Source organism: Halichoerus grypus, chromosome 10, assembly GCF_964656455.1.
Source record: "Halichoerus grypus chromosome 10, mHalGry1.hap1.1, whole genome shotgun sequence".
NCBI lineage: Eukaryota > Metazoa > Chordata > Mammalia > Carnivora > Phocidae > Halichoerus > Halichoerus grypus.
In genome coordinates, this window is record NC_135721.1 from 59,320,126 (window position 1) to 59,336,714 (window position 16,589).

The 16,589-nt window shown below is 44.0% G+C and overlaps 1 long non-coding RNA gene across 1 annotated transcript in view; it reads left to right on the top strand.

Moving 5' to 3' along the window:
* The window catches only part of LOC118526039 (uncharacterized), a 37,135-nt gene extending 22,674 nt beyond the window's left edge, over nucleotides 1–14,461 (top strand). Inside the window, exons 3-5 of the long non-coding RNA XR_004912439.2 lie at nucleotides 9,426–9,507; nucleotides 11,878–11,934; nucleotides 12,604–14,461. This is a non-coding gene — a long non-coding RNA (uncharacterized LOC118526039). The remainder of the gene's footprint in view (nucleotides 1–9,425; nucleotides 9,508–11,877; nucleotides 11,935–12,603) is intronic.
* Nucleotides 14,462–16,589: the final 2,128 nt, after the last annotated feature.

Consider the following 16,589-nt stretch of genomic DNA (forward strand, 5'->3'; position numbering starts at 1 on the left):
CCAACTGAGCCACCCAGGCACCTCAGAAGGCTTAGATTTATTATCTAGCAACTGAGATTGAAGACAAGCATAACTTCCATCTAATAATTTAATTATTCTAATATTTCATCTAATATTTACAGTCAATTATCAAAAACTCTCATGAGGTTCAAAATGTAATATACCTAATTTTAGAGTTTCCAGATGGAACTTTTTCATTTTTATAGCAAACATATACACATTTATCTATATTTAGTTATTATTAAAAATGATAGATCAATGTTATAAATCATAAAATTATACTTCAATACTACTGGCTATGGTTTGAATACATTTTTTGTCTTAAACATTATATGATGTAGGTCGCATCATTTCTCTATGTGGTTCTTGTTGGGTTCTGTTTATATAAATGAAAATTAAACTTAATAAATGTTGAATTAATCAGTGATTAAGTACTTACCACATGCCAAACACTGTGCTAGGCCCTTGGAATACAGAGGAGAAATTATGTCTCAGCACCAAAGACCTTTTAGCTAGTGGGGACACAGACCTGCCATTTCAATATAAGATAATTAGAGCTGAAATAGGAGGGACAGAATATAAGAGAGCATGGAGTCTTTTCTCCTGCTTTGCTGAGCCCAGAAGACCTCCCCTTCTGTCCAACACAGTATCACACTTTGTCACCTAGGCCTCAAATAGGACTGCTTATGTGCAAAGTCTCACAAAATCTATCATGAATACTTTTGGCTCTGACGCCCTCCTCTGCTGTGATTCTAAATCATCATCAGCCTGATGATAGTGCCAGATGCCATCCTGTCTCCTCTACTGGCCTTGCTTTCCTATTTGTCTCTTGAGCCTCCTTATACCAGAACACTTTCATATTTCTGCAGCCACAAAACAAATTTCACCATATAAATGAACTCATGTTGGAGGAAGTAGAGAGTGAAAGTGGCATCTAACTTCATTTTTAGCATTTGAGCTCGAATGAGAACACCCTGGTAATCCAGGAGAGAAAGCTCACCCAGTCAACAATATGGAAGATGGACTAAGGGAAGTGCAGGACTAGAGGCAGGTGACTGTTAGGGAAAATAGTTGTAATAATGGTGGGGAGAGAAGATAAGTGTTTGATTTGAGGCAGTGGCTTTGGGAAATAGACATTTGGGGAGGTAGGTAAATACAACTTCCAGGTTTCTGCTTTGAGCTACGGTATTAATTGTGGTGCCATTCAATGATCTAGGAGCTCCAGGGGAGGGGAATGTCTCCCTTGTATTACAGTAAATCCAAATATTAAAAGGCCCCCTGTCTATCATTCTTTCTCCTCCTCCCCCTTTCTAACAGAGTCTTGATTTTGTTTGGCTTATCTACCCTGCTACAAATGCCAACTTCTTTTTTAACCCAATCACGATAATCCCATCTTGAGCCAAAGAGTAGTTTAGGAATTGGCAAATGATAAAATTCTGACTGATACGGGAGGGGAAATTTGCTGGGGAGATTCTGGAATACATTTTTTTTTTTCATTAATGAAAAGAGATACCCAGGAATTCACTGGACTTTGCTGTGTCTGCATGTGACAAGTAAATTAGAGAAGCCATTTTAAGACCACAAATTAAAAATAAAAGCAGCATGCTGAAGATGTTAGAGCAGAAAGATTTAGAAGGAATCTGAGTTTTCGATGACATGGTTAGCACCTGAATAAGAATCATCTCACCTCAGACTCCTTGTTATAGGAGATAATAAATATTCCCATATGGTTTAAGCCAGTTGAGTTGAGCCTCCTGTTTGCAGCCCAGAATGACTTAAGAAATACAGAACTGTCCCTAAAAGAGAATTCTAGCTAGGCTTGTAATTACTTGGGAACCAGATCTTTGGAGCTGGATCCTCAATAGTCCAACCAATGGCCAAGAGCAGTTCACTACTGAGAACATGAACCAACTCTTTGAGGTCTGAGATCTTGGAAAATGGTCTCCACTAAAATATGTATTTCTTTAAAGTGGGCATTTAATTCTATCAATATTAAGTTAAGACAGTACTAATTTTCACTTCCTGTATTATACTTATAGTTACTGTATGCATACTGTTGCTTAAGACTACTGGCAGATTCAGAAATAGAACACAGTGCCTAGGCCAAAATGGAAGTTACAACTTTGACAAAAAGCCTTTGACAAAGAGTACAGGAAATAAAAGTCAGCCAAACAGGAAGTAAGCAGAGTAGAACAGAGTAGCCAGAAATATTTGAGCCCGGCACAAAAATTAATCTATCGGCAGAACACATAAGACCCAAGCAAAACATTTCAAGCTGAAACCTTCAATTTGTAAACATTTTAAGGGGATCATGAAAGAGGGAAGAAAACACAGGAAGGAAAAGGAAGAGAGAAATAATGTGTCTCAGTGGAGTTAATTATTACATAAACCAAAGAATGTCTTCTGCATAGATTAATGGCAGTTGAAAACCTTTCTGCAAATTCCTTGACCCTTCTCTCATTAGGAGGTGGATTCTGTAGCCCCTCTCTTTGAATCTGGACCAAACCTTAATGACTGGTTGACCAGTGAATTATGGCAGAAGTGACGTTATATGACTTTCCAGGCTAGGTCATAAAAGGTGGCAGGGGCGCCTGGGTGGCTCAGTTGGTTAAGTGTCCTACTCTTGATTTCAGCTCAGTCATGATCTCAGGATTGTGATATCAAGCCCCTCATCGGGCTCCACACCCTGCTTAAGATTCTCTGTCTATCCCTCTCCTTCTGCCCCTCCTCCCCAAAAAAAAGGTGGTGCAGATTCTACCAGGCTTGTTGCACCCCACATTAGAGCCATGACCCACTGTATAAGAAGCCTTACCACCCTGAGATCGCCACCTGGTGAGGAAGCACAAGCTAACCCATGCAGACAGACCACATGGAGACCCCCCCCCCCCCGCCTTACATGGTGAAAGAGAGATGCCCAGGCATTCCACACTCTGCCAATGCCCGCTCTTTTAGCTCCTGCAACCGCATGAGAGATCCTAAGGCAGAACCACCTAGTGGAACTATTCCTGAATTCCTGACCCACAGAAACCTTGAGAGATAATAAAATGATTATTGTTTTAAGCCAATGAGCTTTGGGGTGGTTTGTTATGCAACCATAGATAACCAGAACAATAGATGAGTTGATTTAAATGCTATGGCTCTTTATTAAGTAAGGAAAGAACCCAAGGGTCCATTAGAAGTCATTGGAGCTAATTACCATGACAAGCAAAATAAAGTGTTGGTTTCCTGTCAAAGGATCTGTTACCAATAATAAAAGCAAATAATCAGTGAGACCAAGTAAGATTCTTTAAAAATCTCAATTCTTGGGCGCCTGGGTGGCTCAGTTGGTTAAGCGACTGCCTTCGGCTCAGGTCATGGTCCCGGAGTCCTGGGATCGAGTCCCACATCGGGCTCCCGGCTCAGCGGGGAGCCTGCTTCTCCCTCTGACCCTCTCCCCTCTCATGCTGTTTCTCTCTCTCTCTCTCTCTCAAATAAATAAATAAATAAAATCTTTAAAAAAAAAATAAAATAAAATAAAAATAAAAATCTCAATTCTGAAAGAACTTCATTTTAGTTAATATGACATGTTTAAAGATTATGCCATATTTCTCAAGGGTAATTTGTGTAAGTACTTTCTACCACTTTTTATTCCTATTTCAGAGATTCATACTACACTAATCCCCGCCCCGCCCCCTGCCCCCCCCAATCTGTGGTTTTCTGTGGGGCTATGGCCTAGGACTGCCAGTGGATGCCTGAAACCATGGCTAGTACTGAACCATATATACACTATATACTTTCCTGTACATACATCCCTATGATAGAGCTTAATTTATAAGTTAAGCACAGTAAGAGTTAACAGCAATAATGAATAATGAAATAGAACAATTATAACAATATACTGTAATAAAAGTTACGTGAATGTGGTCTCTCTCTCTCTCTCTCAAAATAGCTTATGTGCTGTACTCACCTTCCTCTTCTTGTGATGATGTGAGATGGTAAAATGCCTACGGGATGAGATGACGTGGAAATCGTGAGGCGTTGTGACTTAGCAGTAGGCTACTATTTTTCCTTCTAACAACAGGTCAGAGGAAGGATTCTCTGCTTCCAGACTGCGGTTGACTGTGGGTAACTGAAACCATGGCAGGCAAAACCTCGGGTAAGGGGTGGGGGGCACTACTGTCCCAGCAAACTATGACAGATATTTGGGCTGATTTCTGTCTTGTCAACTCAGCTCTACTCAAAGAGCTACAAGCTAGGAGGCTCAGGATCTCTGTCCACTGGGGTCCAGTTTCCTGATCTCAGGATGTTTAGTCACAGAACATTCTTGTAAGGGAAAGTCCAGGACATTTTTAGTCCACAGAGGACATGTAACTAGTGGGGCCACAACTGTGGGCTAAATTTCAGGATAGGAAATGTTTATGTCAGAGAAGTCAAAGCCTCCTACAGCTCACGCTTCTGGTATTAGTTCTTGTTCTTGTTTTAGAGTATTGAAAGAAAACGAAATAAAAATTAAGATCAACCAAAGCAAGTTTAGAAAAGTAACGTGGAACATGTATATAAAATGTCTAGAATAGACAGATCTGGAGAGACAGAAAGTTGATTAGGTGCTCCCTAGGGCTGGAGTCTGCTTGAGATTCTCTCTCCCTCTACCTGCCTCCCCAACCCAGCCCCCCTCACTCTCTCTCTCTCTCAAATAAATAAATCTTTTTTAAAAAAAATAAAAATAAAAAATAAAAACATAATAGTAATTGAGTATAATTTTTTTTGGTAATATTAGGTCTATTGATGACAAGAATTGAATTCTTTTTTTTTTTTTTTTTTAAGATTTTATTTATTTGACAGAGAGAGCACAAGCAGAGGGAGAGAGAGGGAGAAGCAGGTTCCCTGCTGAGCAAGGAGCCCAGTGTGGGACTCGATCCCAGGACCCTGGGATCATGACCTGGGCCGAAGGCAGCCGCTTAACCGACTGAGCCACCTAGGCGTCTCAAGAATTGAATTCTTTTTTGACAGATAACATTTCACTTAACTGAGGTTCAAAGTTAATATTCTCTATCCTCAAATTGATTGCAGATGTTCTTCTGAAGAAAAAAGAGTTTTTTAGGGGTGCCTGTGTGGCTCAGTCGTTAAGCATCTGCCTTTGGCTCAGGTCGTGATCCCAGGGTCCTGGGATCGAGCCCTGCATCGGGCTCCCTGCTCAGTGGGAAGCCTGCTTCTCCCTCTCCCACTCCCCCTGCTTGTGTCCCCTCTCTCGCTGTGTGTCTCTCTATCAAATAAATAAATAAAATCTTAAAAAGAAAAAAGAGTTTTTAGCTCATGAGCCATATAAAAACAGGCAGTGAGCTGGGTTTGGCCAATGGGTCATAGTTTGCCAATTGCGGCTCTTGAGGACTATATTCCTAAAGGCTGGTTTATTAGTTTCTCATGGCTTCTGTAACAAAGTACCACAAACTGAGTAGCTTAAAACAACAGAAATTTGTTATCTCATAGTTCTAGAGGCCAGAAATCTGAAATCAATGTTGCAGAGCCGGGCTCCCTCCAAAGGCTCTGGTGGAGAATACTGCTTTGCCTCTTCCAGCATCTGGTAGCCCTAGGTGTTCTTAGCTTGTGGCAGTATCACTCCAATCCCTGCCTCTGTCTTCTTGTGGCCGCCTTCCCTCTGTATCTGTGTCTGTGTTTCTCCTCCTATTCCTACAGGGACACCAGTCATACCCTAATTCAGTATGACCTCATTTAACTAAATACATTTGCAATGACCGTATTTCCAGATAAGAGCACATTCACTGGTACTGGACTTGAACATATCTTTTTGGGGGTACACGATTCAGCCCACAACAGCAACGGACTTGGGTAGAGAGCCCTGGAGGATCCTGGGGTCAAAGGTGTCCTCCTTATTATGTACCTCGAAGAACAGTGATGCTATTGATGACTACCAGATCTGGCTCAGTTCTCAACCTAGGGAGCACTTGCAAACCTGGAGCACAGAGCACCACCCTTCATGGTTTCCACAGCTCCAAACACTTGGACAGTTCTTTTTTGTTGTTTTAAGGCCCTTAGATACTATAGTTAGGTGCTTTCATTTAAAAATATGTCACTTGGGATGCCTGGCTTGCTCTGTCAATGGAATGTGCAACTCCTGATTGTGAGGTCATAAGTTCAAGCCCCACGTTGGGTGTAGAGCTTACTTAAAAAATTAAGGTAAAAATAAAAATATGTCACTTACTATTAGAAAAATGACTAGAATTCATTCTATACTAGAGTGTTTCTTAGCTATTTTGAACTTCCTGGAAACTTCAGGATACATCTGACTCTAGAAAGTGGGCAAATTTTTGTCTCTTATAGTGTGTTTACACCTTAAGACTTTTTAAAAAGCCGTTATTATGGTCCAGGCAAGAGTTAATGGTGGCTTATACCAAGGTTATAGCAGATGGAAAGAGGATGGGTGGATTAATGATCTTTTCATAGGCAGGATCTGTAGTATTTGAAATGTGTATATTTAAGGGTGAAGAAGAAGGTGTCAAGAATGACTTTCAGGTTTCCAGCAGCTGGGTGGAGAGTGGTACCATGGAATGAAATAGGGAACATTGGGAGAAGTCTGGGGTAGAAAGAGGAAGATCATGAGTTTGGCATGGATATATTTGTTCTGAGCAGATTGCTAAACTCTACAGCTTTCTATATGGAGCTGAAACTGGAGATACAAATTTGAGAGTGGTTGTGGGATTTAAGGGGACCCATGAATAATGCCCCCTATCTTCTGAATTCAGAGCAACAGAGAAACAGATGTTAGGGAACAAAATCCCAGCTTTTTAATTTTTTATTTATTATTATTATTTTTTAAAAATCTCAGCTCTTTAATTGGTTAAGCTGGATTGTAGGCTACAGCTTTGATTAGTAGACAAAACTGGGTTTTTAAATATCTTCCCACTGAATTCAAACCTATTGGCCTCCAACTGCAGACCTCCCTATTGCAGAAACAGAGCCTGGCCCAACAAAATTGTGTCATGTGGGAGAAAGGACTGGGTGCCTGCTGCAGGGGGCACACATCCAGACAGAGAAGAGGAGAGGCACCAAGCTGTGTGTGAGTCACTCCTCCTGGGGCAAGGACTGAGTGTTTCAGCAGGAAACACATGGTATACTCAAAGAGGTAATTGAGGGGAACATAGCAAAGGGATTATTTACGGAGGCTTGAGCAAGGTTGAGGGTACCAACAAAGGATGTAGAAGCATCCAGGAACTCCATACAGGGAAGTTCTAGTGAGGATCAGGGAAGGGAGCTCTTACCAGAACTCAGTGAGAGCTCTAGCCAAGACAGAGGTGCTGCCCAACAGGAATGTGGCAGAGGAAAGGAGCCAGGGCCAAAACTGGTCCTGCCCCCAGGGTGAGGGTAGGCTGTGGGGGAAGATAAACACCTGCCTACTCGCCCGTCCCACCATCTGAACTCGCTCTCATTGACCAGACCCCCAGGAAATTAGGGGACTATAATGACCATGGAATGCAGTCCATAGCAGTCAGCCTGCCCAGGCACAGAGCAGGGCAGGAAAGGGTGGGGAATGGGCAATCAGAAAATCACCAGCGTGTTGGTAGTAAGCCTGGAGAGAGGGCAAGAGGTGTCACTCTGGTTCAGTCGTGGCAGGGGACTTCCCTGAGGTGAGGATTAGAGACCTGTTGTCCTGCTCCCACATTTATGAGGCAAACCTTTACACCAGCACCCTACCGTCCAGTGCTCCTTGGGTCCCTCCTTCAACCATTGATGGGTAGTTTAGCCTTTACTCCAAGAAGACTCTGAAATGGGAGCAGAACAGTTCTTTAATTAAATGCCCACTGCACCTAGGGTGAAAAGAGGATCACTATCCTCATTCCCTTCTGACATTTGCTCTGCTGTTTTGTCCAACTGGTTTACCAGAAGCTATGCAATGGGATCAGATGACAATGTAAACATATGACAACGTGATGTTTGACAGTGATGCAACACCAATTAAATTGAAATGTCCCAAATAACCTTCCATCACAATGTTTCATCAATACTAAGAGGTGAACCTTTTTTTTTTCACATTTTACCCTCTCTAAAATGGGGAGTTAAATGACAATCTCTTGCCAGGCAGCTGTTATGATGGCGATGTCATTGCCCGCCACGTGCATCAAAACTGGAAGCACGGGTGGCGGCAGCTTGGGAGAAAACCCAGCAGACAGAGCAGAGCACTTCCGTAAAATTCTCCATCGCCAGTGCTCTTGATGACACAGAAGGTGACACTGTCTGAGATTACACAAGCCACTCTGATTTAAATAGTGGCTCAGCCATAGGGACAGAAGGTGAATTAGTGGTTGCAGGGGTAGGAGAGTGGGAGCAGTGGGCTGGGCCATGACGGCTAATGGGTGCAGGGTTTCTTGTTGGGGTGATGGAGACGTTCTGGAATATGTAGTGGTGACGGTGAGCATATTAAAAACCACTGAACTGTATACTTTCAAAGGGTGAATTTTGTGGAATGTGCATGATATCTCAGTTTTTAAAAAGCGATTTGAAACCTTAGGGGAAACGAGGTAGTGGATATACAGGAACTCTTGGTATTTCTGCAAGTTATTGTGAGTCCAAAATTATTTCAAAACAAAAAACTTGAAAGAAATGTGAGAAGGGGGAACACGGTGTATAATGGAGGTCTTAATGTAAAAAGATCTGTATGCAGAGTATGTTCTAGACTTGTGTGAAGCCTTAGGAAAAAAGTAAAATGATACTCACTAAAAGCTCTTTTCCAACTCTGAAAACAAACATGATTCAGAATATTTGGGTTCTGAATATAAAGAGCTTCTAAGAATACTTGAAGTTACTTTGCTCATGTTTTCCTTTTTATGTATGCACAAGAACAACATATGGTAAAAATCTATATCTAAGTAAGTCTAAAAGAGCTTTAACTGTTAAGGAAGTATAAGATCAACATTTTAAGTGACAAGTGTTGTGTTAAAGTTTAATTGGCAGCTTCTCCCCCTTCCGCGGTGGTATTTAGATGTTCTGAAATACAGTCTTACATTCCCATGGAGGAATGAAAGCTCCCAGACCAAATCTCCACGCTCTCGTAAGATAAAAACCGCAGACATGGAAGCTCACGGCTCTTCCACAAACTCGTTCTGTTCAGCCTCACTGAACTCAGTGCCTGGGAAGAGAGCAGTCCCCTCCTTGGTTGCAGCCAACATCTCTTCTATGTTCCACTGTTGGAGTCCAAAGGGTTAGCAGGACATAGCCGGTTACCCCAGCACCAGCCCCACACCTGAGAAACTTAGAAAACCCGAGCCCATCTGCCCGTCCTGTGGCATTTAGACCAGTTGTATCAGTCCTGATTCTCGGTTGTGAGCTGTAGAAACGGATTGTGCCTGATTTAAGCAGATAAGGAATTTATTGATAGTTCTCTGGAGAGTTGGGGCAATTAGAAAAGCTGACTTTGAGTGGGTTGCCCGCAGGTGAGCTGTGCACCCCCCTCCATGGAGAATTCTCCACCTGGCCCGCGTCTGTGCATCACCGACTCCGGATTCAAAGGTCTGGGTGAGTGCGTCTCACTGACGGAGCCTTGGTCACATGGCAGCACCCTTGTCATGTGGCTGCAAGGGAAGCTGGGAAAGTGAGTAATTGGCATTTTCTGCTTCTATAAAAGGAGATAGACTCTGCCTCCCACCAAGACTCTTAAGGTGGGGGAAGAGGTGGCAGATGATGGGCAGCCAAAATCATGATGAATATCTACTTCAATCAAAATAAGGTTCTCAGAATCCCAGAACACACACATAGTACTGGCGCCGGCTGGAGACCCTGGCAGAGGCCTAGCAGGATGTGAGGGAAGGAAGGAAGACAGAAAACAGGAAAGAGAAAAATCTTCTCGCTATCAGCCTTGTCTGAATGCCTCTGAGTCTCCATGGCAGTTTGCTATAGTGCTTGACCTGTGAACTTTTTGGTGTTGGGAGAAGTCTTTCATCCAGAGGTTAATTGTGGCCTAGGTGTACCATATCATATTTGGAAATTGAAACCTTCCCAGCCTCTTGAAAAATTTAGAAATTTTTAACGATGCTCCAGGATTTACTAGAGCCTCCTTTCTTCCCCATTCTGTATATTTAAAACCCCCTAATTTCTATTTCCCCCGTGTCTCTGTCAAAACCAGGACTCAGCCACATTTCTTCTTATGAGCAGCCCTTGCAATGGGGTGCTGATAAGCTGGCTCCCTGAGGGGGGGGGACAGAAAGAGAGAGAGAGAGAGACCCTGATGTATAGCATTTGCCAGTTTCCTCAGCGTAAGTTCTCCCACCGTGGAAGAGTTCAAGCTAGCAAAGTTGTGCCTTGCAAAAATCCCTGACTATTTATGAGCTTTTCTGAGCCCCTAGGAGCTATTGCCTCTTGCCTGGAATGTCTTAGGCCTGTAATACCTGCCTCCTAAAGCAGTTTTCTCACTTATTTAATCTGGAGAACCACTCATAGTGGATTTCTCAACCAAAGCTGCTGTTGAATACATGCTCCGTGAGGGCAGAGGTCTTTGTCCAGGCTGTAGTCCCAGAATCTATAATAGTACCCGGTACATGTTTGTTTGTGGCCGTGGTTCTGAGTCTCTTCTCTGGGGCTGGGGAGCACAACCCCGTCGGCCATGTGCTAGGCCACAGAGCACTGCCTTTCCCTTGGTATTTGAGCTGTGCCAAAGACAGCAGAGAGTGTCCTGTCTTTTTCTGCGAAGTGGGAAGTGTCTCTGATCATCTGTTTGCCTCTGTCATTACACTTCTCTTTTTAGGAAGACTCAGCCCCATTTTTAACATTTTAACTTGCTTCTTTTTTTTTTTTTTAATTTTATTTATTTATTTGACAGAGAGACACAGTGAGAGAGGGAACACAAGCAGAGGGAGTGGGAGAGGGAGAAGCAGGCTTCCCGCCGAGCAGGGAGCCGGATGCGGGGCTCGATCCCAGGACCCTGGGATTATGACCTGAGCCGAAGGCAGATGCTTAACAACTGAGCCACCCAGGCGCCCCTTAACTTGCTTCTTAAGTTGATCATTTCCTTCTTGATCATGTCGGCCAGCGCTGTTTTTTGCTGTATCAATTAGTGTTTTACTCTTTCTTTCCCTTAGCTTTTGAGTCAAGACGTTTGCTTTCCTGATATAGTCCTTAGACTCTGTCTTGTGGGGTCCACCCCAGCGAACAATGTGAAGTGATGAAATTTTGAATCTGCCAGAAATACGGCTGTTGATATGGGTCTTGTCCTCCTTTATCTCTCCTCTTGCTTGGGTGGGTGTTCTTTCGTGGATGGCGCTAGTGCCCTGGACCAGTACCTAATCTAGGCCTGGACTCTGTCTCCCACTGTCCTGCCTGGTTTGCGTGCAGTTCATTTCATCTTCCTGGGCCTTTCCTGAAAGTCCTCCTCCAGAAGTTTCCCGGGTAGGTTCCCTCAGGGCACGCGCCAGGCCTGCATTGTCTCCTGTCATAACTGAGCCACCTCAGAGCTCACTGGTAATGCCAGAAGCAGTCTGTACTCATCTTCCCAGACCTCCCCACTCAAATCCGGCCACAGGTTGCGTGACTACCTGTTGTAACTGTCGCAATCTTTAAAGGGTGATTCCCCAATTAAACTTATTGTTGACTCCTTATCTGACCTTTTAAGAGGGCACTTCTCAAGAGCTTCCTGGAACTGTACTCCCTGGTTGGGGGTGGCAGGGTCTAGATTATTCCAGTCTGTTCTCTGAAATTTCACCTCCCTCTATGAGAGTTTTTTAGATCCTAGTCAACCTTTCTGGTCTAGTAATAACCGAAACAAACAAAAGTTGTTTAACACCTTCTTTAAGAGCAGTTCGGTCCAAGCATATCTCATTTCACCTTTCAAATTGGACTAGCCTCCGTGATCAAAACCCGTCTCTTAGGGAAATCCTTCTCTCTACATGGCAGTGGCGGTAAGGCCCGGTGCTGGACAATCAGAATAGACAACGGCTGCAAACAACCAAGGTATGTCTCTGGCCGAACCTCGGGCTTCCCCTGGTTATCATCCTGACTCCTTTATTTATCTTTCTCTCTCTGACTGCTCTCATTCTGACTTCAAGATCAAAGTTTTGTTAAAGAAAAAAATATTCATAACTCTTGTTAGAGAATGAATGGTAAGGCAGACTTTATTCAGGAGTAGGAACCACTGCAATGGGGTTTTGCAGAAGGGGAGAGAGATTGGGCGCAACTTGGAATACAGCATGGGCAAGAGGGAATGTATAGCCAGAGAGTGGGGAGGGGGGTCCGTGGATGGAAAATCACTCAGAGGAAACATCAGGGGTAAGGGGGGTGTTCTGGCTAAGCCCAGCTCACAGGATTCTTGCTGAATGCAGGCCAGGGAGACCAGACATCACCTGGGGTACTGGAGGATGAGGAACCTGATCAGATATCAAGGGGAGGTGGGGTTCTGGTTAAACTCACTTAGCAAGATTCTTCCTAAACTTGGACAATGTAGAGATGAACATGGAAGCCCAGAAGTCAGGGACCAGTTGAGAAAAGAGTTCAGAAGAGCCTTACTAGAGTTTGGTTTCTAAACCAATCCAGCTCCTCCTTGATTCCTAGAGACAGTATGTTCCTGGCACAGGCCTTTTACTAATCTTTTTTTTTTTTTTTTTGTATTTATTTATTTGACAGAAAGAGAGCCAGCACAAGCAGGGGGAGTGGGAGAGGGAGAAGCAGACTCCCAGCTGAGCAGGGAATCCCAGGACCCCAGGATCATGACTTGAGCCGAAGGCAGATGCTTAACTGACTGAGCCACCCAGGTGCCCCGCCTTTTACTATTCTTTCTGAGCCTTTGATTTACTAATATTTTCATTAATGCCCAAAAAGATAGCCTGCCAGCCATCAAATAAGACCCTGTTTGAATCTCTGATCAAAGCTGTGGCCAGGCTTAGGTAACAAATCTAGAGGATTTTTCATCCACGTGGTGGGGTTTGAGGGTGATTCTAGGAGTCTGTAGAAAAGCCTTAAGGAACCAGGAGGTTAATTCCACCACACTTCACTCCTTGGCCCTAAAACTGGGTTCTGTTCAACATAACAAAGAGGAGGAGCGTTTGAGGTAGTTGATTTAATAATGCACCTAAAGCTAGAGCCGCACAACTTCTTCTAACCCAGTGTTCTCAGCGGTCCTCAACAGCATGGGCACCACCTGGGAACTTGTTGGAAATGCTCATTCAAAGGCCTTGCCCCAGACCTACTGAATCAGGGGGCGGGAGCCCAGGAAAGAAAAGTAAACAAACTCGCTAGGTGAGTCTCATGAATGTTAGAGTTCAAGAACCACAGCTCCCACCCCAGTGGTACCTGACTCCCTTTACAGGAAGTTTCAGGTGGAATAGCTTCCTTTAGGCTGTTCCTGGCTAAGAAATATGGTAGGAGCAGCAAGGAATTTTCTCAACCACTAATACCTGAATAATTTTTTCACCGGAGCTCTGCATGTTTTAAGTGGTGGAGAGTCTCGTCTAATCGCCATGTTGGGTGCACCTGCTTAGATCTGTAAGTTGCAAATGCCTTCACGGCCTGTATGCACTGAGGTTGCAAAGGCCCGGGTTTGCTGAAGCCCCATGACACCAGTCCCGTTAAACTGCTGTGTCTTGAAGCAGTCAGGGACCTGGAAGCCCTGTGCTTACAAAGTACTGACACCTCCTTGCCCAGCCACACCTGAAGCAGCCCTCTCTCTGGGTGTATCTTATTTCTCCAAAGCCCTATCTTTGCGCCTGTTCCTTAAGCTTTCCTGGTTTGTGGACCATGTGTGGGGCTTGGTGGTGAGGAGGAAACAAATCCAACCCCCCTCACTCGAGTTCAGAATCAACTGAGAAGTAAGATCAGACCGCCACTAGGGATCAGTTTTATTGCTGATAAAGTTGAACTGGAAAATGCAGCTGGAAATCTGCAGCCATCACTGGGCTTCCTCATACCCTCACCCTGAATTGAACCTCTCCACCGCCGTTGCCAGCCGTCTGGTCTGCTGGGGAGGTTGCCAGACGCAACCATATTGTCACCAGAGCTAGTAGTCTTTCCCCAACCTTCCCCATCAGCTTGGTCTTTGGAGGAGAGTGGTAAGTTGTGGAAAGACAGCCAGGAGAGGTGCTCCAGACAGACAGTTCCTTCCCAGGGTGAATGGGAGGATGCAGGAATAAGATTTGCCCTGGCTGTGGAAATAGTATTTGAGGTCACTGGCACCAATGAAAGAGTCTAGAATGGGAAGAGGGGAAGGTCAGGACTGAGGCTTGAGGAAGGCTCACATTTAAACGTGGTTTCAAGGAGGAAGCCCCAGCCAGAGAAATCGAGAAGCCAGAGAGAGGAGGAGGAGAACCAGGAGTGTGTGGTGCCAGAGGAGCCAGGGAAAGATCATTTTAAGGAGAGAGTGATCAGCAGGGTCAAACTTTCCCAAGGGCCTATAAAATGAGAACAAAAACTGTCCCTTAGACTTAGCCACATGGTGACCTTATTGAAGGGTGAGAAGGGGAACCGAGCTTTGGGGTAGTCTTTGGAGGGTGTCCAGGGGGAGGGTTTTTCAAGAGGGACAAAGCTTGTTTGAAAACTGATGGGGAATGACAGCCTTCTGAGCTTGTGGAGGTTGTGGTGGTGGGGGGGGCGGGGAGGCAAATAGCTGGTACCCCATTCTCCAGGCCAGGCACCTTCAGTGCGGGGCTGTCTGTTTGCCAGGGGCACCTTTTCCTGATTTGCATGAAGATGCAGTGTGAACTAACAGCGGCCTTGGGTGGGAGGATGCTGGAACACAAGGGATGGTATAAAGGATAGTAAGTCACATAGTCACCTGCAAAGCAGGACTAGAAGCTGAAGGCATTTGGCTCCAAGTTCACAGGTAGCTTTAAACACCCCGAGGGCAGACACAAGAAAGGCTCTCCTTCACTTCAAGAGCTTGTCTGTATTTTTGGCAATCTCTAATTATTTTAGCACCAGTTGACCACGTATTTAAATCCTGACTTGGAAAGAATGACCAGGATCCAATGGTCCTAACCATCCCTTAGTGACAACCCCTTAGTACCTCTAGAGATCCACACTTTAGATTAATGGCGAGGGGCCTACAAAGGTAACAGACCAGCCTCTGCTTCTCAGGATGGGAGAGTGCTCCCTGGACCAGTTTGTGGTTTCTCCCTGCCTTCTGTCCCTAGTCTCAGAGCCCATATTCTTTAAGAGCTGGTCTTCAGATGCAGTTTTGATAACCATGGACTTAGCCACTTTTTACAGTATCTTACTTATTTAAATTATTTCTAACATAACAGAAATACTACCATCAGAGACTTCTTTTTTTAAAAAATATTTTATTTATTTATTTGTCGGAGAAAGAGAACACAAGCAGGGGGAGCGGTAGGCAGAGGGAGAAGCAGGCTCCCCACTGAGCAAGGAGCCCGATGAGGGACTCAATCCCAGGAGCCTGGGATCATGACCTGAGCCGAAGGCAGACGCTTAACTGACTGAGCCACCCAGGCGTCCCCATAAGAGACTTCTTAGCTTCCCCCTGCTAGTTCCACACTCTTGTAGTTTCCTAAACCATTTAGCATATGCCCACATATCTGGAAAACAAAAGTTAGTACACTTGGGAGAGAGTGTTTGACAATTTGTTTCCCTCCTTAATGTGTTTGCTTTCCTATAGTTTAAATCAAATTCCATAAATAAAAACATACTACTACAAAGGTACATTTAGTTTACATTAAGATTTAAATATCTTATTGAAGAGAAAAAATTAGGATCGATGCTAAAAGTTTATTTTAAGTTGGCCTGTGTATAATTTAGACATGTAAGTTATTTCTCTCTCTCTCTCTCTCTCTCTCTCTCTCACACACACACACACACACACACACACACACAGCAATCCTATCAAACAGATTTTAAAAGTCTAACTTTGGATACTCAGTCAACACTTTTAAGTCGATGAAAATCTACCCATATTTTTGGTGTTCAAAGGTAAGTAGAATGACAATAGAAAGTTTAGGAAATATTTAGATGGAAGACATGACTGGAATATGTGAGAGAAAAATGATCAAAATTACTGTGCATGGAGTAGCCAGAAACTTAAAAGACTGTTTCCTGGGCGCGTGGGTGGCTCAGTTGGTTAAGCGACTGCCTGCGGCTCAGGTCATGATCCTGGAGTCCCTGGATTGAGTCCCGCATCGGGCTCCCTGCTCGGCAGGGAGTCTGCTTCTCCCTCTGACCCTCCTCCCTCTCATGTGCTCTCTCTCATTCTCTCTCTCTCAAATAGATAAATAAAATCTTTAAAAAATAAAAATAAAAAAAAATAAAAGACTGTTTCCTGAGAATAAGTAAGTGCAGAAACATTGCTGTATCTACTGTATAAAATATGCCAAACTCTTTTTTAGCAGATAAAATATTAATCACATTGGATGAGGGCGCCTGGGTGGCTCCGTCGGTTAAGCGTCCCACTCTTGATTTCGGCTCAGGTCATGATCTTGGGGTCGTGAGATCGAACCGTATCGAGCTCTGTGCTCAGCGGGGAGTCTGCTTGGGATTCTCTCTCCCTCTGCCCCTACCCCACGCACGCGCTCTCTCTTCTCAAATAAATAAATAAATCTTTAAAAAAATATATTACAAAAAATAAAAATAAAGAAATAATGTATTACATTGGATATAATAGGCTG